The sequence below is a fragment of the Ciconia boyciana genome, chromosome 8, assembly GCF_034638445.1.
Source record: "Ciconia boyciana chromosome 8, ASM3463844v1, whole genome shotgun sequence".
In the NCBI taxonomy this organism is placed as follows: domain Eukaryota; kingdom Metazoa; phylum Chordata; class Aves; order Ciconiiformes; family Ciconiidae; genus Ciconia; species Ciconia boyciana.
In genome coordinates this window covers 1,151,534-1,173,571 of record NC_132941.1, presented here as the reverse complement: position 1 = coordinate 1,173,571, position 22,038 = coordinate 1,151,534, and the positions used below count along the sequence as shown (strand labels likewise).

Sequence of the window (22,038 nt, the reverse complement as noted above, 5' to 3'; positions counted from 1 at the left end):
GCCGCGGCACCCCTAGCCCGCCGCCCCGCCCACCGGGCACTCGCAGCCAATCGCCGCCCGCGCGGGCGCCGCGGCCAGTCACCAGGCGGAACAGGGGGAGGGACTTCCTCACTTTAAAGGCCGCCTGGGGGAGGGGGGGAGGGGGGAGCGGCGTGGCGGGGGCGGAGTCTTACTCCGTGCGGAGCCGCCCGCCCGCCAGGGGGCGCGCCGCGGGCGGGGCAAAGGCACGCGGCCGGCGGTGCGCCGCTCTGGCGCCAGGGCAGCCCCTCAGGGACACCACCGAGAGGGCGGCCGTGCCGTGCCGTGCCGTGGGGCTTGGGACCCGGGACCCGGGACCCGGCCAGGGCTGCCCCGCCGTCTGTGCCTGTCCCCCGGGAAGACACCGCTTCCACCCCTCCGGGCTTGGCGGGTTGGGGAGGGAGGACAGAATTCCCAGGCCTGATGGTGGGAGGCAGAGGGTAGGAGCTTGGCGCACGCTTGCTGGGAGTGGAAAATGCAAACCGCTCGGTGGCCTCGCAGACATCCTCCCTCTTAATAAAGGAGGCATTTATTCACAAGAGATCTTACAAGCTGAGTAGAGGCAGCATTTAAAACAATGTAATTAACTCCCTGCTTCTTCGTAAGGAATGTCTGAGGGTGGCAGTTCGCTTGTTTTGGTCACAGCTTTGTTCAGCCCAAAGTATTTAACATCTCCTTTTCATCACATTACTCACAGCCCTGTCACACACAATGGCACAGCACTGGGAAGTTTAAGGCCATGCATAGTTTTGAGACTACTTAATTACAACCCATGGATTGTGTTTAAAACCTTGCTTATTACAGCTGGATTGGAGCTATTCAATCAATATCTCTCTCTAATGTAAGCAGAGCTCGAGGTAAATGCCACTGCTTTTTACTCAGTTCAGGCCAACCACGTATTCAAAACGCTTAGGTTTCTCTATAGGTGGCCTGTTTAGAGGGAAAGATACCTGGTGTCTTTAAATATATACTGTCATTTTGTGCACATCGGGGTCGCTGGGAAGTACCAGCATGCTCCGAAATGAAAACCTTCCCCAGAGGAGTCTAACCCCCAGCCTAACCTCATCTAAAAGGGATTAAGCCCAGATTTAAACTCTTTGGAGAAAATATATTCATGCTCTGAATGCCATTTAATGGTTTCGGTTTTCTCCTCCCTGAAGAGCCATGCTTTCAGGCAGCCTCTCTCCTTTCAGGAGCCACCTCCGTTCCCCCTGCAGATGCCTCCACGCTTTCAAGGCACTGACAGAAACCCCAAGACCAGCATCTCCTCAGAGCAGAAGCCGACACCTCTCGACACCTCTGTCATTCCGCCAGCCAGCACCACTCCGTCTCCCAAAGACCTGTAAGTCCCCTTTGAACCCTGGTTCCCACCACCTCAGCCTGGTATTGCCATCCTGTCACCGCCGGCACAGGTAATCTGACCCTGCCTGGCACAAATCAAAGTGCCATGGTGGGTAAAATGACAGCAGCAGCTGGAAGCTGGTGAGATCAGGATTCCCTGGTTATTTTCTACCCGTGGCAATACAAGCAGTGGTTTCCTTTAGCTGAAAGTACAGAATTGAAAAAGCAAATTCCTAGAGCGCACCCAAGCCACAGCACCTCAAAAGGGCGTTTGCGTAAGGATCTCCACAAACATGAGCCAGCAGCGTTCATGTCCGCTCACAAATCCAAGCGCAAAGCTAAGCCCCAGCACCAGTCTAGCCTGGGGCAGATGAACTGGTTTGAGTTGTTCAAATCAGAACCATCATCTGCCGAGTTGTCACAGAAAATAGTTGGTTCATTAAAAATAAGTTTTTATTACCAAAAGTTTCAGCTTTACAGAATATTTCAGGACCAAGCTAACAGCAGTAGCTTTCTCCTTCTTCCACCAAATTTATGCTGTTTAAAGGAAGCTCCTTCTGAGTCACTCCAGTACGAGGGAAAGCAGAATTTTAAAAATAACTCCTTGCTATCATGTCAGTGCTGAGAAGCTGCACGTAGCAGTTCCAAGTGCTCAACCAATTCCAGAGCCGTTCCCTGTCTCCGGATAATCACACGCATACATGCGTTTGCACCAACCAGCGGGTCTCTGCTCTTCTGAAGGCTCAGCAGCTGCTGCAGTAAGAGGACGGCATCTGCCTTGTGAACCAGCTTCCTCCTGCTGGAGTCGGATCGTGGGTGACGCTTGTCCCAGTCACACCACGTTTCTCACTAGCCAGCTCTGTGCAGGGTAAAGCACTCAGCCAGATCAGCCGCAGCAGAGCCTTCTCCTTTTTTCACTCCTGTCAAAGCAGAAAGCTCCCTATCTGAACACCCATCTTTCAGCCCTAGTGCTGCATGTGTCAGCGCAAGAACAAGATGTTTCACGTTAAATTACTAGAGACTGACTTGTACATTTGACTGGCATCCAGGCCGTACAGATTCAGGAGGGAACCCAGCTAACCTTACTGCCTCAGCAGCACATACTGCAGCTCTCGCCTTTGACTGAGCAGCCCAAGCTGGGCCATAGCAGTGCAGTCTGGACAGATGTCCGTGCTCTGGCCCTTCCCCTGACCACGGTGCCAGAACTATTCCCTGATTCTGGACACATCTATTATAGTCTTTTTCTCCGGACTTCTCGCTTTGCTCTCCAAATTAATTCAAGCTGCTGCTGCTGCGATTCTTGGCATGTAGTTCCCACTGCATCACCCCTTTCCACATCCCATCCACTCTCTGCCTATTAGCTAGATATATCCTCATTTGTTCTGCAGTACGCTCTCACCATCACTCTATTACTGGTTCTTGGCTTCTATAGCCTCATTCCCCACTTGTCTGGCTAGACTTTCTCCCAGCTCTCTTGTAAGTGAGACGAGCCAATACAAGCCAATCTGCTGTGGCTTGTATAGGCTTTGCGTGGGCACAAACAGTAGAGCACAACCGGCGGGTGGTTAGATAAGGTCACTTCACTGCTGACAAACAGAGACCAAAGGGAAATTTGCAGCTCTTGCTGGAGATTCGTTCCAGTGTCTCCCCAACTCCACACATTCCTTTCTCTGTGACTTTATCCTTCAAACCACAGGTTTCTTTGGAACAATGACTGACCCTGACTGTACATCTCCTTGTACTGACATAGGGTTTGGTGACTGCCCGTTAGATGCTCGTGCATCAGCAATACTGTGTACATGGTAGCCACTGCCCACACTCCCCGCTGCCATGGGTGGCCAGCCACAGGGACTGTCAAAGTACTGCTGAGCACGGCAGGGCTGCACGCACTAATACACACTTAGTGCCGTTTCAGTAACCATGGCTAAAATCTGATCTAAGCAAGCAGCTTATGTAGCGCAGAAACTGTCACACTCTGTGTCTGCTCAAATGTTTCATTTTTGTGACAACCTTCGCTTACAGCAGCACAACAAAGGGTATATTTATTCCAGCAATGTTTGTGTGATAAGTACTGAGTTAATGGCACACAAAATTTGCTGGCCGGTCCTCTAACAGGCCTGGGATCTAATTAATCTCTGGCACATTCCCCTGAAATAGAAGCAGTGTTGGCCTGCACATCTAGCAGTCGAGACAAACTAATTGGAGCCAAGCTGTACAGTGAGATAGGAGGAAGGATCGCTTCACCATGGCGGAGGTTTTTGCAGAGTTACAGTGCCAAAGTCTGCATTTCTGCTCTATTAGAATAGCACCGTTTGTGCAAGTCTCTTACCCGCAGTCAGAGTTCAAGAAGTATTTGAATCAGAGTCACAAACTAGCACAAAGCTAGGTGGTCGCACACTCCACCAAGCGAGGTGATGCCAACTTCCTGAGCTTGTGAGCAGCAGAGACAGCCGAGCAGCGGGCTTCCGTACAGACTGTGACTCCGGGACCTCCACCTATGCTCAGTGACATCTTCCCTGCAGCCACGTAGGGAGCTGGCTGGGGAGCAGCCCCTGAACAAACCACCTCATGGCAACATCTGTCTCCAATAAGAGTCTCAACAAGCTTTGGTTCTCAGCTATTTTATAAGAGGGAAAAGCAGATCAGTCTGAATATATTACACTTCTCCAGGTATTTGGCTTATCAGTTTGTTAACAGGACATAAAAATCAAACCCCAACCTGACTGAAAGGGAAACGTGCTCTTCGCTTTCTATTTCTACTTGGGTCATTAAATTACCCAGCCACTTCCTGCATCACTTGCTGCCTTAATCATCTGGATAAATTAATCTCCATGCCAGGCACACACATGGAGGACATGGAGGAGGTTATAATTTTATCTCCCTTTGCTCTAGAACCCATGAAGAGTCACAGTTTTCACTGCAAGGATACAGCGAGGCCTTGTTCTCCTAGGGTGTCTGACACGCCGTCTCATGCCCAGGCTCACGGCTGGATGCAGCGCACCTGGCAGAGGCACATTTCTCTGTCCAGTACCTTTCTGAGCTGGGTCTTGTGTACACACCAGGCACGTTCCCAGGAGCAGCCTGCAGCGATGGCCACACAGAACCCGGAGCACGCACGCAGTCACTGGCGCACCAGGCAGGCCCTGGAGCCTGGCTGCTCTGCCTGCTACCGACTCCCACCTTCCCCTACGGCCGCTTCTCCCCATCCCCCAGAAGCACCAGCCATGTGTGCACAAACCTGCCCGCACGTCTCGCTGCTGCTGTGCTGGGGATGGGGAGGAGACACGGCCGCAGGTACGAACAGGCAAGCAGTGGGAAGTCTTTAACAACACATAGTCAAAGCAATCCAGTGTCCAAGCTTTCATTTTACTCCTTTCACCCCCATTTTGTTCTGGAGAAAGGGAGAAGGGAGGAAACACATTTAGACGGAAACCTCCATGCAGACAGTGTTTACACACTGTGCTCCTGAACTAGTCTGGCATGATGTTGAGCTTAGGAAAAAACAAAGCGTGTGCCAGTCTCTTGGGAGCTGAATTTGACAAAAGCTCGGCTTCCAACTTGGCTGCTCTCACTTATTACCAGCGGCTATTTCAGAACAGTGCCTGGCAGTCACAGGCAACACTCAGCCCTGCACACGATGCGCAGTGCCCAGACCGAGCGCGAGGCCGTGCCTGTCATGAAGAACTGCCTGTGCATAACCAACAGGGCAGCAATGGGAATGGAAACAGGTGGGATACAACTTTCCAAAGCTGTACGTCAAGTCAGAAGTGGGTGTAGAAACTAGGGCTGCTGCCTACCGCCAAGACAGCCGACAGAACGGCCTGTCCTACGTATTCGTTACTGATTAAAACACACCCCAAAAGAAGATAACACCCCAAAGGAAGGGAATCTGTTTTGGCAGTGGGAGCGGGTAAAGCTCAGGTTGTAGATGAAGACTGAGACAGAACAGCTCCTCAGTTTTTCCCACACACATGTGTTTGCAGGAAAGTGGCTAATTTAATGTTCATGACTGTGTAGGACTCTAGCTCCAGTTGTAAGGGGAAGATTTTGAAATATTGCTAGGGAAGATGTACATGTAAAGGCATCTTATCTTGGGTCTCCAAGCCTTGCCGAGCACCTCTGCTGCTGAGAGAAAGCAAATACATTTTCAGAGATGTGAAATTGGTCTGGTGAAGCAACAGCACTGAGAGACAGCCAGTAAACCTGTAGTTTTAGCACTGTGGTCCACAGCATCTGTGTGATAAATTATATTAATTAAGCAGCACATTCCAACAAGTGTAAGGGAGCTGAATTTCCAGGTGAAACTAAAGGCAGTGTGTCAGATACGGACTGCAGTGTTCACCCCAGAAAGCTGTGATTGAGCTCTGTGTAACACGCACTGTGGTCATACCCAAGGATGTGAATGCTGCGAATGCTGCATAGCCAGAATTAGGAGCAGAAGTGAGTGCAAGAGACACATCAAAAACTTCTCACATTCACACATGCATCAGGAAATCATCACCATTAGATTCTGGTTCCCCACACTGCAAAGAAAAGTGGGGTTTTCTGCTGCCTCTGTTTATCAGCAGTAGTAGGCAGGAGCTTCAGTCAGATAATGCAACCCCTGTAACATAGGAGCTTCTGTCCGGGGGCCTCCCGGGACGCCACGGTACCCTGCGCAAATCTGCAGAGAGTGAAACAGCAAACACTGTGTGAACGGAGAGCCCAGTGCGGCCCCGCAAGGCCCAGTGGATTAGCAAAGCAGTTCAGGAATGGCCGTGGAGGCAGAAAACACAAAACAAGCATCTGGAAACGTGGGGATCCTGAACTCATCCTGTAAGCACTCCCTGACAAGCAGCTCATCTGTGGGCTGGCTTACAGCAGAGAGCCAAAGGGGAGCCACAGGGGCTGTTTCATTCTGGCAGGCTCTTAAACTGCCCAGCTGCCCAGCAGCCACATGTCTGCCTCCGCTCAGAGCAGAGGCAACAGGGACATCAGTAACCTCCACTGGTCCAGAAGCCCGGACCAGTGCTTCTGGGGCTCTACCAAGTGAAATATGGCAATGGCAGGACAAAGCCCCATCACCCATGGACTGGTTTGGTCACTTAGATAAAGCCTTACCATAAATACAGTAAGAGGGAGGACAGACAAATGGAAGGGATAAAGAGAAGTGATAAGGAGACTAGAGGAATGTAAAGATCAAAAAGAACTTAACCAGACCTGAATGCCTTCATGCCCCTGATAGAACAGACTAGCCAGGGAGTAACCATGCTCCGGTTTAATGACTGATTCATGTGCAGTGAAAGAGAGAAAGAAAAATGTGTCTCTGTGGGAACGTGTAGTGTGCAAATCCATCTGAACACTAGCAGAGCTGCAGACAGGTCTTCAGAGAGATGCTGCTCTGTCTGTGGGGAGCGAGCCCGGTTCAGAGGAAAACATCTCAAATGGCTGTTTGTCATTAGCACGTCTTTCCATCCTCACTGGATCAGTTTTGCTGGCTGGCTACCCTGGAAACCAGAGCTCCTAGGCAACACCAGCTGCAGTTTCCAAAGCTTTAGCAGTGGAGTCAGTAGCAAAGGGAAGGCTCTTCCTGAGCTTCTTATCCTTGTATGTATGATGTCTGGGGTTGGACCATCAACAGCTCAGAGCCTTGTTTAAGCTCAAATGGATCAACAGTGAAACCGGAGCCCCTTGACCTTCGGTAGCTCCCTCACACCGTGTCTCCTCTTGGGAACTCCTGTCAGCACAGGAGAGATCCTCGATTCATTTTTAGGTTCATGAGGAGCAAAGCAAGCAGGGTCCCAGGTTAGCAACCATGCAGGCATGGATTTGCAACGTAATAATAGCAACCACAGCGTCTCCCACAATAATCCTAAACAGCAGGGTCTCCTGAAGCCAGAGAAACACCACACAGCTCTCCAAGCCTCGCAAAATAGCTTCATTATCTCTGCCATACTTTGTCTGCTCTCCATCTGGTCTGATCAGCAGGAAACCAGTGGGGTTTGAAATCCTGCCTTCTGCTGAGATAGCAGCTGAACCTGCGGCAGCAAAACCGGGGGCAGCCTGGGGTTCACAGGAGGAGCGAGAACCGAGCTGCAGCAGAGGAGAAAGGGGAGGTGGCTGCGGGATGCACAAAGCCCTGGGGTAACGCAGGGAGAACAGGAGTGCCGGGGGTGACCCACGAGGCTGGCACACGGCTGCCAGCTCACGCTGGCGCTGCCCAGTTTCTGCACCTACCGATTTCATGATACTCCTGCAAAATAAATCTTCCTGCCTGCATTTACTGCTCCCTCTTGGATGCTAGCCAATAGTAAACAGGGTGTGAATTTCCTGGGAATGGGATTCGGTTCTGGAAAGGAGCTTTGGCTCGTGCTAGGCAGCAATCTGTACACAAATCCGGGACCTGATCTAGCTGTAGAGCAGAGGCCTCTGCCCTTGGAGCAGTCCTGGAAGAAGGCGGCACAGCATGTCCTAATTCCTGTGCCTCACCACAGCATGCTGGACAAAGCCACCAGGCAGCAAGAGGCTGCCTGAAATACCTGCCTGTTCGGTTCAGCAGCCACGTAACATGAGCCTGCTCTCAGTGCTGCGAGAGCTATTCAAGGATGGATTTTCTCAAAGTCTTGTCATTTCAAGAGAGAGAAGAAAAAAAAAATACCCGTGGGTCAAAGCATCCAAACAGCCTGAGAACCACTCTGAAAAGAGTCCTTTCCTCTGCCCCTTTCACGTGCTTTTGCGTGTGCCAAGTGCCAGGGTGCACTCAAAGCAGACACCAGACACTGTCTCGACAGTCAAGAGCTCCTCCAGCACGGCCGGGATGGCGCATCTCCCCCAGGAGGGCACGTACACCTCCGAGCATCCCACATGGGCTGCTCACTGGCTCTCGAAGAGCACGCTTCCCTGCCTACAAGGGCAACTTCTGCTCCTAGACTCGGTGCCTAAATTCAGGGCTTATTTTAGCTGGTGAGACTCCAGCCCTGCTAAACAGTGTCAGTCTTAATCTCTCTTGGATTTTGTTATTTGAACATACTTGTTTGCTCAGTTACTCAAGTTGAGTGAGCAACCTGTGTTGTAACTCCATTGATAAAATAACCTCTGTCCTGCTAACAGGGCAGCTTCCTCTTTCAAATTTCTCCTTGCACACAACCTGGGAGGCATTCAAGAGTGGCCTCTGCAGCAAGAGCCTCTTGAACAATAACCTGTACAGCAACGATCGCCCGTGTGGGTGCAATTGCACGGCCCCGCTCCCTCTCCACCTCCCCTGGAGGGCCCAGGCAGCCCGGCACGGCATGTGCAAGGGGGGTAGAAGCACGGGTAAATCCATTTGGGTTCCAGCTTGCTGGACTGGGGTGAACTCTGCCATAAGGATTTCCCCCGCGTCATACTCCCCTCCACAGCAGACAGCTCCCTGGCCACATCCTCCCTGCATTTCCAGCTCGAATGAAAACGGGAGGAGCCTGAGTTACTTCAGAAATATTTACTACAAAAGACATAGAAAACAAGGGTCAGGATAAAGCAAGCAGTGAAAAGCACTGAAACTAGGGACTGAACAGTCTAATACAAAATAATAATCACTATTAAAAAAATCAAAAGCTGAGGAGACTGCATTCAGGCGCAAAGCCTTTCCTTCTGCAAGCTTCCTCACCACAAGGCAGGTCCCTCCAGCGCAATGTGTTTTCCAGTGAAATCGGTCCGTACAGATGTGCTCTGCCTGCACGGACGTGGAAGGAGACTGAGATTTGTGTCCTGGTTCACACACTCAATTACTGCTTACCCAGATCAGGCCTGGAGAAAAATCGAGTGTACTTTTGGAGTCCCACTAGCCATCCAGACTGACGGCGTCTCACGCAGACCCATTCAGTCGCCTGCCTCTCCGTGACACAAGTCTCTGGCATGCTGCGTCCCGCTGGTCAGACGTTAGCAGGGATGTTTATACCACTAATAAGCTGCTGCTTTAATGTGTCCTCCGAAGAGTGTTCCGGGCTGCCTGCACACATCACTGCACTGATTTACAGCTGCTGTATATTTTGACATTTTTGTTGTTCGTGCCGATGATGGAAAGAAAATTACTTGTATTTTACACAAAAGCTTAAATCCTGGAGCACAAGACCCAAACATCAGGGAAGAGAGCCTGTTGCCAAGCCACCCTAACCCAAGCGCTTTCCTCCTCTGTATTTAGCATTCCTGATAATGGAATTTGGATTACAGCTAATGCTGATTAACATTTCCATGTTAGTTATGGCACCTAATCTTTTCTCCAGCTGTGGCAGAGACTAGAAACACGCCATTTATACTTGTTCAGTCCCTGATTAAGCATGCTTTCCTAGCTCTTGCCAGCCAAAGCCACCGAGAATGAAAGGCTACTATGTTTAACTATCCTAATAGGGATCAATTCCTAAATGCAGGAATGGTGTCCTTTCCCTATAAACCTCTGCCTGGATAACAAGATTTTGATTGCAGGCTAATCCTGGGGTGGGAGAGCAGCGGTAGGCGATTGGTATGAAGCGTGGGAGGCAGAAGTGCGGACACGAACGAGCACTGCACTTTTTAGTGATGGAACACTGGTAACCGCCAGCCCATAAATAATACATCTAATTTTACACCTGCAGTCATTCTTCCGTGCTGGGAATTCAGTGCAGATATACTGCAGCCTAAAATTAGAGCAGGTTACAGACATGATCTTTAACATGTTAAAAGTAGAAACAGGCCAATGGATGCAATGTTCTCACCCCATCGCTCCAGCCTGTTTCCCCTCGGGGTTGGCAGGAACATACCAGACACTGCTCAGGGGCACCTACAGTGTTTGGTTACGTGGCTTGGGCAGCGCGGCACAAACACAGCACCCAGCGGGACTGCGTACCCCGGCATGGCGCTGCATGCCGCGCTGCCTCAGGGCTCTGACCGGAGCAGCCCCCAGCTGCTGCTCCCGAGGGAAAGGAGGTGTTGGGGGGTCAAGGGAAGGCATCCAGAGGAGGGGCTCTGAAGGTTGACCACTGAAAGTTTCAGTCACCTCTGTCAAACGCCGGCTCTGCCCAGCAAGCCTACCCCGCCTCAGCTCCGCCTGGCCCCGTCCCTCCTGCAGCCTTCAGCACTGCCCGTGGGCATCGCAGCAGCTCTGGGCGGTGAGAGATGCAGGGAGCTGAGCGTGGCTGAGCAGAGGCGAGAGGGTCCCCAAGCCCACCGCTGGCAGCTCTCCGTGACTGCACACCACAGCTGCCAGACACGAGGTCTCTGTCCTATGGCACATTCTCCTTCCAGCACTGGCCTGCTCGACCTCCTCTTACCTCCGCCTGCCTCGGTGTCCCCTGCTGCTGTGGCAGGAGTACTGATTTCATCTCCTCAGATGCTCAGAGGACTGGCTTAGGCACCAGTTTGGGATTATTCTGGGGTAGCTGGGTTTTCCCTCATTTAAAAAAAAAAAAAAGAAAGTCCAAAATGCTTTGTGACGCACCAGTTCTTGATCAGAATTAATTTTTATATATCATTAATTCTCCCAGGATGAAAAAACCACAAATTACTAGCACATGTAACTGCATCTGCTTGCAAGATATTATTTGGGCACTAGAGGTGCCTCTGCTGTATGAAGATGAGAAGAGCGATTTCTGGAAAGCAGAGGGACCCTCGCAAGCAGCAGAGAGGAGATGCAGCTTGAGCTCCGTGGATCCTTACACCCACCTCCGGATGTTCGCTTTACAGCAGGACCGGCATTTTATTCATCTTGACATGCGGGCAGGTGAGGTTACGGCCACTGCGCAGGTTCAGCTGGGACAAAGAGAGACATCAGAGCAAATTACGTGGAAGAGCTTCTGATGTGAAACTCCCGTGAGAAAGAGCGAACACAAGAAACTACTCCCCAGCCGCTCCCAAGGACTAATTGCTGAGAGTGATGGACCAAGAAGTACGCAAGGAAGGCCCAAGCAAATAATTATCCTGCCTCGGGAGGAGGTTCATCACCTTCATCTGCAGCCGGGTTCAAGCGGAGGCTTGGAGGTTCCCGCAGGTCAGGGCTCCCGAACAGCAGCCCTGTCACGCTGGTTTGGGCGCGGTGGAGATGCCAGCCCTGGGCTGGGTTGGCGGCCGGACCAGGACATCAGGACTGGCAAGGGCTGCCGGCAGCAGGCAGGAGCTCAGGCAGCCCTGGCGTTTCTCACTCCCCAGGGGTCACACGCCATCACTGATGTACTTAAGGCAATCCAGGGAGTAAACAGGGAAAAGTGGAAATCCCCTGAAAATCAGCACAGCCCCATCCCTGCCATGCAGCTCTCCTGTCCCGGTGTCCATCAGATGTCAACAGGCATCAGAGCAGCAATGCTGGGCAGCTGAGAGCGCCAGGAACCTGCCCTGCAGTTTTACGGGAGCCACGAGCGAAGGGTTGACCCGTCCCTTAAGCACCGAGCAGCTTCGCAGTCTGGGGAGGGGATGGAGCTCGGCAGCTGAGGAAGCCAGTGCACAGGGAGGTGACCAGGAGCAGAGCTGGGTGAGAGCGCAGAGCCCCAGGCCCCCACCTGTGGAAACCTGCCCTTCCCTGTGGTTTAAATAAATGGGGATGAGAGAGAGAGGAAGAAAGGAAAACGAGACTGGAGATGCACTTGCCCTCTGTCCAGAGGAGAAGGGAACGTGGATTCCCTTTGTACTCCAGAGAGCATTCGGGAGAGGACAAAAAGAAATCCCCTTGCTGCCACTAGCTCTTTGGAAAAAAAATAAAATAAATTACCCTTCCTTTCTGTTTTTCACAAATCTGTGCATCAGCTGTGCAAGGCAGAAGCTGTGCCTTCAGCAGGGCTTGCTCTGCGGCCTGACTCTGCCTGACTTCAGAGCAGCGTCCAGGCACAAGTCCTCAGCGCTCACCGTGGCGGCAGGGACATGGCTTGAGGTATGGTGGTGGCTGAGCCAGGGAGAGGAAAAGCCTTCAGATGCTTTCGGTCACATCTGCGGGGCTGGGCCGGGCTGCTGTCAGGTACGCTCCACAGGGAAGCAGCACTTCACTCCTCGGATTACTTGTTGTTGGAGCCTCAAGAAATTAGAGAGTGGGGGTTTTTTGCAAGCTGTAACCACGCAGGCAGGAACTCAGGAGCCCCCTTCTGACCCCTCCAGAGGTATTTTTAAATTAACATTTAAAAAGGTTTAAATTGACGGCAGATTTTTCATGAGTTGTTTATGGGGAAAGGAAGGGGATAGAAATCACTAATTACCTTCCACTGATTAAGACTGAGCTCTTCCAGCCATGCCTGTGTGACAGCTGCCCGGTGGCATGCCTCCCTCTTCCCCTGCAGGCAGAGCCGCCCGGTGGGACCCGCGGTGGGGTTGGGTCAGGCCGGCTGCACCGCCAGCGGGAACGCCGAGCCGACTGCGTGCCGACTCAGAGACCACCATCGGGCACGTCTGCCCCAGCCCTGATAAAGCCAGCGTTGCTGGGGCAGCCACGCAGGGACGATGCTCAGCCCGTTTCCATGGCGAGCTCAGCAATGAAGATAAGAGATGTGAGAGGGCTGGGAGCTTCATTAGTCTGATTCAGAGAGCTGGGCCCCTGGATAATAAACCCCTCTTGTTTGTACAGAAAGGGGATGCCAGGTTTCCACTCTCCACCCAATTAAAAAACAAAAGCAGTGATTGCAGCGGCAGGAGCATCCGGCTGATAATGCGCCCGCAGCTCTGCGGGGCAGCTGCCCTGGCCACAGAGCCAGCACACAGCGGGGCGCCTCTGGGCTGGTCTCCACCATGCTGAAGCCACTTTCCTTTTCCCTCAGGGCACGCGTGAGGGCTGTCGCAGGGCCAGGAGCCAAGGCGGATGCACCATGCCTTCTCCCAGGCATGGGCTCCCGGGTTCAGATGTGCCCATACCTTGACGGAGACCTGCAGATCCCCGTCTGCTGTGCTGGGGACCTGGTAAAGCCACTACAGGGCCAACGCATGAGGAAACCGCAGCAAGAGGACAGCAGGCAGGAATGGGGCCGCGCTTCATCCCGGACACCAGCTCGGTGCTCCAGACGAGCAGGAGTCACGATCATCAGCATGCTGCAGCCTGAGAGACTGCGGACTTGACAGCGACGGTAATAACGTCCAGCAAATGCAACAACAAATGCAACAGGAGACATATTGTCAAAACAGCAGCTAGCAGCTTTGCCAGGAACTGTCCGCAGTTAAGCACCAGCTGATATTTTTGCTCCCTGAGCACACACTGGGAGCACTTCTGGTCCCCCCATGTCCATCTGCCCTGTGTGGCACAGGTGATCCTCGCCCCCCTGTGCCCCACCACCAGCTGCCCTTCCCTGGGGCCACATCGCCCGCCAGCCTCTGCCCCGTCCCACAGGAGATCCCGTCCGATGCCCTTCTGGGTGTTATTCAGCCAGCGGCACAAACCATCTGGGATGCTGTGGAGAAATTTTTCATCCACGAACAGCCTTCCCACCAAGCTTCTCCAGCCTCACCTCAAGGTTCCTGAGCTGCTGAGGGCTCTGATGTGGGGGCACAGGCAGCTGTGGGCTCTCAGGGTAACATCAGCCCCAGGTTTTACACATTTCCAGGCAGGAGCAGAACAAGACAGAGAGGGCAGGGACCCAAAGCTGTGGTTGCCCAAGGCGTCGCTGCTGGTGAACCCTAGACGGGCTGGAAGGAGGGCTGCCCCACACGCCCTCTGGGCAGGGACGCTCCATTACCCCATAGCCCCCCAGCCAGCACCTTTCCCAGCCCTCCCAAGGCACAGACGCAGCCCCACAGGGACACATCCAGGCACCAGCTGAGCAGCTTCTCCCTCTGGAGACACCGCAGAAGGCACGGAGCAGGCAGGCTGAGCACATCGCGCCACCGTCCCTGGCTGAGCCCGCCGTGGCGAGGGGGAGCACCGCGGGGCCAACAAACCAGGTCTACACCGAAACAGCACAGGGACCAAAGTGAGAAACCGATGCTGTTTTGGGGACACGACAGCAGCTTGGGGGTTTATGTGTCTTTTAAGCATCATCTCATTTTGCTATCAAGGGACTGGGGACCTCCTCAGCCAGGTCCACATTCACCAACTGCAATTCTAAAACCTCCGGGGCAGAGGGAAAGCAGCCCCTTCCCACGCTCTGGCTTCCTACAGGGAAAGGGCCCTGAGCCCCTGTGGGTTTAGGTGGACCCCACCCTGCTCCCCAGCTCCAGCGTGCCCCGGCACACCCTGGAAAGCAGCTCGGCTCCCCTGCCCCTGCTGTGCACACCAACTCCCTCCTTCCCAGGGCTGGCAGCTGAATCCAGCACCTAAAATCCAGGTGGAAAATGGTCCATGTCAGAGCACGGAGGGCAGCTGCCAGGATACGGCCCAAAGCCCAAACCGCAGCATGCCTGGCACAAACCATCTCCCTGCCCACACAAAAGCTTTAGGCAGTGTCACAAGGCAAACAGGCTTTAATGAGAAGGTATGCGCAGGCATGTCTGGGCGCCAGGGCACTGTCGCAAGCGGTCCTCAGCAGCTGAACACCTCTGGGGAGGTGGTGCAGGGCTCTGGGGTGCACCTGAGAGCTCCTGGGCACTGGAGTTAAAACAAGGACGAGCTTCTGCTTCCCAGAGGACAACTGGAGGCTGCATAGAGGGAAAACATTTCTGCTTCTCTGCTGGTCCAGCACTGCTGGGATTCCCACCGGGGGATTTACGAGGGGCCAAGTGCCTCCTGGCCTCACGCTGCTCTCGGAGCCCTGTCTGTCCCTCTGTGCAACCGCAGCATCGTCATCTCACACTGGGAAAATGCGCTTGGTGACGTTAGAAAGGCCAAGACTCGCAGTTATTCTGCCATCCCAGGCCTTCGCTGGGAGGATGAGGAGTTTCTAACGAGACTGTTTGGTAGCGATTGCGGGAATCACTGGGAGCTAGCAGAATTCTGGAGCAGTTTGAAACCCCGTTCTGACATGGCAGGTAGCCACATGCTGCATTTTGAAAAGGAAGAATTTTTGGGTAAAATTTTTTTGTGCAACATTCTCCAAATTTAAAAAACAAAACAAAACCCCAAAACTTCCTAAAGTGCTGGTGCTCCCTGAGGACATGCTTTCCTGCAGCCACCCCACATGCCCCTGAGGACACGAGGTGACGGAGGGAGTAGGGCAAAGAATAAAAGAGAAGGTGAGAAGAACTAGAAGAACTAAAAATTGCAGGGCCCTGTATTTCATTTGCAGAATTTGTTCAAATGCACAATTTGCCCACAGCCTTTCACAAAATTTCTCACACTTGTCCACAGAATCCCAAGTAGCCCTGGGAATGCATGTGATTTCTCAGCAAGTCCGCTCTTAAAAACGCTCACAGCAGGAGCGACATGTCACATCCCGGGAGGAAGGGGGGCTGCAGCACACGGGTCCCTGGCCGGTCAGGGACACCACCCCGCAGGGGCCTTTGCTGCTTATTTCTAAATGAAAGCACCGGGGGGAGAAGGGCTGGTCTCAGCTGCCGCTTTCAGCCAGTGACACCACACGCTGTCACCCGGGCTTTGATCTCCGCAGCCTTGGGGAGATGTGAAGGAGGGAGTGTGCACACGGGTTTGTTTTTTCCAGCTCCATTAGCTGACCTAACAAAGTAGTGACATCCCTCTGCAGCCCTGGGAGAAGGAAGCTTTTCAGGATGATTGAGTTGCTCCTGAAAGGCTGCTTTAAAGAATAAACTAATTAGCAAGCAGCCTTCGTTTCTGGATTTAGCAACCCTTCAGTGCAAATTAAAGGTGACGAGCAGCGTCTGAGCCAAGAGCTGGATGTGAGCCTCGCTGTGCCGGGCGTTCCTCGCCCTCCTGGAAAGGACTCCCACCCTCCACTCACTCGTGTTGCCAGTGGGTGCTGCCCAGCCAAGGGCTCCCCAACCCACCGAGCAGCTGGTGGGACTCAAGGGTGATGCGAAGCCATTTGGGAAACAAGGCATGGGCAGGCAGCACTCACCGCAGAGGTTCTGTGCGTCAGGCATCCCTCCTCTCGCACACAGGCGAGGAGGCACAGCCAAAGGCTGACACAGGCAGGGGTGCATTTTTAAGAGCATTAAACCTTGCAGGCACGTCCATGCATCACAGCGTGATGTCTCACAGCGTGAAAACTGAGAAGGAATGCTGTGATTTTTGCACAGAAGCAAGCGGTGGGCCAGGCACAGCCACGGAGGAGCCAGCCCAAGCTTTACCTGGGGCTGGGCAGCAGCAAGCAGCTCTGGCTGGGAGTGCAGCAGGATGCCGTGTCCCACATCTCCCAGAAAGCGCCAGCGTGGGCTGTGATTTCTCAGTGGGAAGGATGCCCTTGAAAAGCCCATCCCCGTGCAGCCCCGGAGGCAGGGGACATCCCGCAGGCAGCCGCTGCTCACGGGCGGGAAGAGGGAGAGCCCCTCGCCCTTCCTCACCCCTCAGCTCCGGACCCTGCTGGGGGCTTTCCTTCAGCCTTAGCTGGAGGAAGTGGTAGAGAAAACCACCCAGGCCGTTTATCTGCTGTGCTTTAGCTTCCTCCTTCGCTCACTGTAAATCTTTCTTTAAAGATGGCAGCCTTGGCTAATGGACTGGGGTTTCCTCTGGGGCTTTTAGGGGTGCCCCCAGGGCCCACTCCCTTCCCCATCTGTGGGTGAGCCCCTGCAGACTTCGACCCCCTGGGCAGTAACTCCTGTCTTTTCTTCTCTCCCTCCTGTGCTACAGATCAGTCTCCCTCCTTTGCACAGATACTTAACAGCAACGGGGAGGTTTGGGTGATGCTTCGCAAACTGGCTTGGAGACGAGCAGCAGTCTGTGGCCGCAGCTTTTGGCACAGTGGGCTCCGGATTTACTGAGCAGGGAGGAAGAAGAGGCTTTCCAGAAGGACACGACGTTCCTTGGAGTATCTGTTCCCCAGATACGCTGTGTCTCCAGGTTCCCAGAGCTGGTGTAAGATGTGAAGGGGGGGAAAACAAAAAGAGAAAGGGAATGCCATGGAAATCAAAACCTAACGGTGCCACCCAGCAGCAGCCACTGGAGGATCCTCGAGGGGAGACACAGTTTCTGGCAGACCCAGGCACCCCCCTGCTCCTTCCCAGCCCCAGAGCAGCTGCAGGAGTCTGATTTACTTGGAGAGAAGCCGATTACAGTTTCCTGACACCCAGGAAGGCAGCACAGGCAGCAGACCCCACGGCGGGGCCGGGAGGCTTCAGAGCAGCGTAGCACCGGCGGGTCCTTTGGGGCGATGGGCCGGGGACACTCAGGGAGCGTGCTCTGCAGGTGCTCTCCACTCTCTGCATCTCCCCACTGTTCAACTCGCTAATTCCACTTTGGGTTACTAATTAACAGGAGTGAGTAGGGCAAGGCTTTGGCATAATCCCCGCGTGGCATTAGAGTGCATGTAAAGCCCAGCGAGCGAGCACCTGCACGCAAAAGCCTATTGCGGTTAATAGGGAGCCACACGTAGACTTAATGGACTTTGGCTCGAGCCCCGCAGGGGGACCCATTAGCTCTTTACTCCCCAGGGTAAGCTCCTTATCTCTCGCACGGAGGCAACGCAGGCAGCTCCAGCCCCTTGGCTCCCTCCCTCACCCGCGCCAGGGCTGAGCCCCTGCGTGCTGGCACAGCCCGGCGTTCAGGGGCCGCCAGAGCAGAGAGGCAGCTCTGCCACACAAGCACAGCCATGTGCCATGCCACCGTGCGACGCACCTGCACCGAGAGCAGAGAAATGGTGCCAATCGGCATGCGGCTCTGTGTGCCCAACCCGCCACGGCACAGTTCCGAGGAGGGCATGCGCTGCCCCGGCACATCCCAAAGCACCACGGACACCGTGCACGCAGGCCACGGCCAGAGAGGACACTGGGGAAGTGTTTGTAGGGGGAAGCACTCACCTGTAAGGATGCCATGGCTGAGCTTGGGCAAAGTTGCAGGAAGCACTCTGCTGCCTCCTCTCCTCTCCCGTCCGTCCCGTGGAGTCGGAGCGATGTCCGAGGCAGCCGAGCTCGCGGAGGAGGGCTCGCCATGAGATCTCATTTGACACAAAGACTGCTGTGCTGAGCGGACTCTAAATGACAGCAGGAAAACAAGGCGAGGATGCACCCAGCCCTCCGCACCCCACGGCGCAGGAAGTCTCCCTCAGATTGGAGCAAAGGAAGGAAAAAGGTGAAACAATGTGTGGGGCAGGATACACAGCTGAAATGCCGGCCGCTGCGCAGCGCCGCCTTACAGCCACAGAGCCAGGGTCAGCCTGAGAAGCACAGTTAATAATCACTGCTCATCGACAACCTCCTAAATAAAGGAATTTTCAATGTGTAAAAGCATTTTCTGCAGGAGGGAGCTTGGCCCATTAAGCTCCTCCAGGCTTGGTCACCCCACGCTGCGTGCCCAGAGGGAGGCAGTGGCTCAGCACAGGGCTTGTGGTGCCCCACTTCCAGAAGCCTCCCTTCCAGGCCACCCGGTTCAGGCTCCAGCACCCCACACTTGCAAACACTTCACTTCCTTCTCTACGAACACTGCCTCAGCTCCTCCAGCAGGGAGAACCCTGTCCGAGGCACCAGGGCACGCGAAGCTCTGGCCCGGTGGGCGCACGCAGCCTCCCCAGGGTCTGCGTGAGCCAAGGGCTCTCAGTTCACCATCCACCTCCCCAAGGACACACGAGCCAGACAGACATACGGACCCCAGCATGGCTCCAACTCGCTCTTTCCCATATCTAGCTCACAAGAGACTCAGCTAACGAGGGAGATGGGTCCTCACCGGTGGCCTGGCCTCAGAGCTGCAAGGTCACTGTGCCTTGGGACAGGCCACAGGTGCCCCACAGCATTTGGGGCAGAGGATGCTTTGATTTGAGCAGGTACAGGGCATGTGTTTAACCCTTCATCTTTACAGACACAGCCCGTATTTCAGCAGGGGTTTAACTCCAAGCTTAGTGTGAAATTGCTGTTGGGAAGCAGATGATTAATGCCTCAGGCCAGGAAGAGTCCATCCTTCCCAGGAGGAGCTGTAAGCAGCAGAGGCTTCCCAGCTCAGAGGGGCAACACCGCACCAGGCACATCCTCTCCCTGGGGAGGCCAAGCACTGCAGGAGCAAAGGCCCGGGAACCTTCCACTCCTGCAGCCAAAACATCCCTTACCTGGAACACCCTGGGCCGGGGACAGGGCTCCAGCGCTCACGAAACCTCGATGCTGCCTGAGCCTCTGCCTGCCTGCTCACCTTGCTTCCCCACACAGCGACTCGGCACACTGCACGCGAACACAGCCAGGAAAGAATGGATAATTCCTCATGAGTTCAGCACAGAAAGCGCAGCAGGCTCCCTCCACGTGAGAGGGAAACTTTTGTGACCCTCACTGGGGTACAGGCCTTGCCCAAGGGGGGCTGCAGGCTGGCACCACCTCCAGCTCCCTCTCCCACCCTCCTGCTGGCTCTCCTGCTCTTGGCTTTCCAGCAGGCTACCAGGGAGCTACCCAAGTAAGCACCAAGGGATCCCCAGAAGATCCATTCAGGTCTCGGGTACAAATGCTGTTCTACAAACATGAGCACGCTGACAGCAAAAGGTTGTTTTCACTCTTAGGGCAGTTTGGCAAAGGATAAACCCATTGTTCAGACTGGAACACAATCTTGGCTCTTCGTCTGGGTAATGGCCACGATAAATAAAGAGCAGTAGCTAATTAACTTCATGAAGCTGTTCATTGAACAGAGAGAAGAGCACGCAGGGATTGTAACAATACCAGGCAGCAAGCGGAGCACGCATCTTCCCACACCCACTTACACATCGCACACAGCTCCAGGGCTTCTCCTCCCAGCAGCCCGGAGCTGGGCGAGGGAACCCACCGCCCCCCTCGCTCCTCTCTGCCTGCGTGCCTGCCCCTGCGCTGCTCGGGACGGATTCCTGCGTAGGGACGCGCCCGCGAAGCGCCGCAGCTGCTCCCTAGCACTGCCTCGGAGTTTCCATGGCAACTTCCACTCTCATAAATCGCTCCATATTGTTCTCTTCCATTTAAGAAGAGATCCCTGCTGCTCCTTCAAATAGTTCATTATCGTTTGCGCTCCAGCAGACCATCCCTCAACCAGCACCACCCTATACAAACCAGAATCAGTTCAGTAAGCGCTTGTGCTGCGGTACAGAAGGGCAGATGGAAGAGGGTGGGACATCAGCCAGCTGGATTCTGGTCTAGGCACCTACCTCAGGAGACAACCACCAAGAATTTGAGCCTGCTTACACTTTCCCTGGGCCCAGGCTAGCCCGCTCCCATCTTTACACGCAAGTAGCTGCTCTGGGAAGGGTGCACCCCGTGCTCGGGGAAGCGCGTGGGCTGTCTCTGCGGAGCCTGCCCCAGGCCAGGCGTGCAGCAGCAGCGTGGGAGAAGGGCACGCTCACACCCGCCAACACGGGACCGGCCCTTTGGCAGAGCAGTTCTCAGATCCCCACAGCCTGTGGTTTCCTGCAGTGACATCTGGGATTAAAACCTGGTATTTTGCCTGGAAATAGCAGCTACTTAGACCACAGCCAAGTCATGCAACGCTTTTAATAGATGTGACCGAAAACCACACTCATCATTCCCACGTTCACCCCAAACAGCACTGCTCTCCTGGCAAGAGGGGTGCAGAACGCGCGCGAGATGGAGTTTAATGCTCTGCTGTCCACAGGAGGTGAAGCCACTTACAGGGGCACTCTAGATCCTGTCCCACAGACACAGAATCAAGGGAAGAAAGCACTTGCCACGCAAAGCAAACCTGATGGACTGAATTCGGTCTAGCTGACCTCCCTTCTTCCTGCTCGGGGAATTAGCTTCCAAGTAATGAAGTGTGTAGGCACACAGTTTACAAACAGAAAGGAGTTACTACAAAATTGATCTAAATGAGCCGTTACAGAAGAGTTTCTTAACAGGCCTAAGGGCAGAAGGAGACAGACAGAAGACCTAAACAGGAGATGGCTCCCAGACAGAATTTGGCTGAGAGGGCTGGAATAGAGAGTTCATAACTTCATGATGCCTGAGCACAGACACGCTGCCTTGGGAAGTACACGGGGAAGCAAGGAAAAGAAACAAAAGCTAGACAGGACACAGGTTACAGAGTAGTGTAAGTCATGTATTACGCAGCTCGGAGTTAATTCCATTAGTGACCTTCCCAGAAAAAGCACGTAAGCTTGCAGGGAACTTGCAACATCAAGAAGAGAGATAAGCTTCACATGGCTGAATCAGAGAGGTCAAAGCCAAGCACAACACAGATCTGCCCATGAAAATAATACACACGAGGCACCTTGCAGCGTCAGACCCTCTTTCCCGTCAGCAACAGTTCACACCTCGCACAACCATTTCTTTACCACCCACTTCAGCTTTTGCCACAGCTCTTTTTGCAATGGTACTGAGGCAAGAATCAGGAGCACGGGGAGTTAGAACAGCTTCCAGAGAGACACTGAAAACAGCAACGTGAGCAGTGCAATTCACATCTCGCTTGCCCTCCACCTTACCATTTACGGTGGTACTATGCATAAAGAACTGAATTAGAATAGGAAAGTGACTGACAGAAGCCGAAGTGTGCTCTCAGGGCTCAGGCTCTTAAGAACAAACCTTTTAAGAATTCTGCAACAAATGTCGTGAAGCTGCATTGTCACTACTTACGGATTATGGAATGATCCCAGAGAAAGAGAATCCACTTCACCCACTGGAACTGGATGCATGGGCTTTAACTACTAGTCCTTCAAATTAAAAAAGAAACACAGAATCTCCAAGTTAATATTGCAGAACTTTATACTACACTTAATACACTCAGATCACGCTTGACAGGACACTGTCATAAGGTAGTGACTG

General features: G+C 53.7%; 1 long non-coding RNA gene across 5 annotated transcripts; it reads right to left on the bottom strand.

Annotated features, from left to right (window-relative positions):
• Nucleotides 1-14,236: 14,236 nt before the first annotated feature.
• On the bottom strand, nt 14,237-21,929 carry LOC140656078 (uncharacterized). 5 transcript variants are annotated; one of them, XR_012043965.1, is made up of 4 exons: nt 21,850-21,929; nt 19,362-19,470; nt 18,124-18,296; nt 14,237-17,177 (listed from the first exon to the last, which is right to left on the bottom strand). It is a non-coding gene; the product is annotated as an uncharacterized lncRNA (long non-coding RNA). The 5 variants fall into 5 exon arrangements; XR_012043963.1 differs by lacking the exon at nt 19,362-19,470 and having other exon boundaries at nt 14,237-15,233; nt 16,990-17,177; XR_012043966.1 differs by lacking the exon at nt 21,850-21,929 and adding an exon at nt 20,412-21,821.
• Nucleotides 21,930-22,038: the final 109 nt, after the last annotated feature.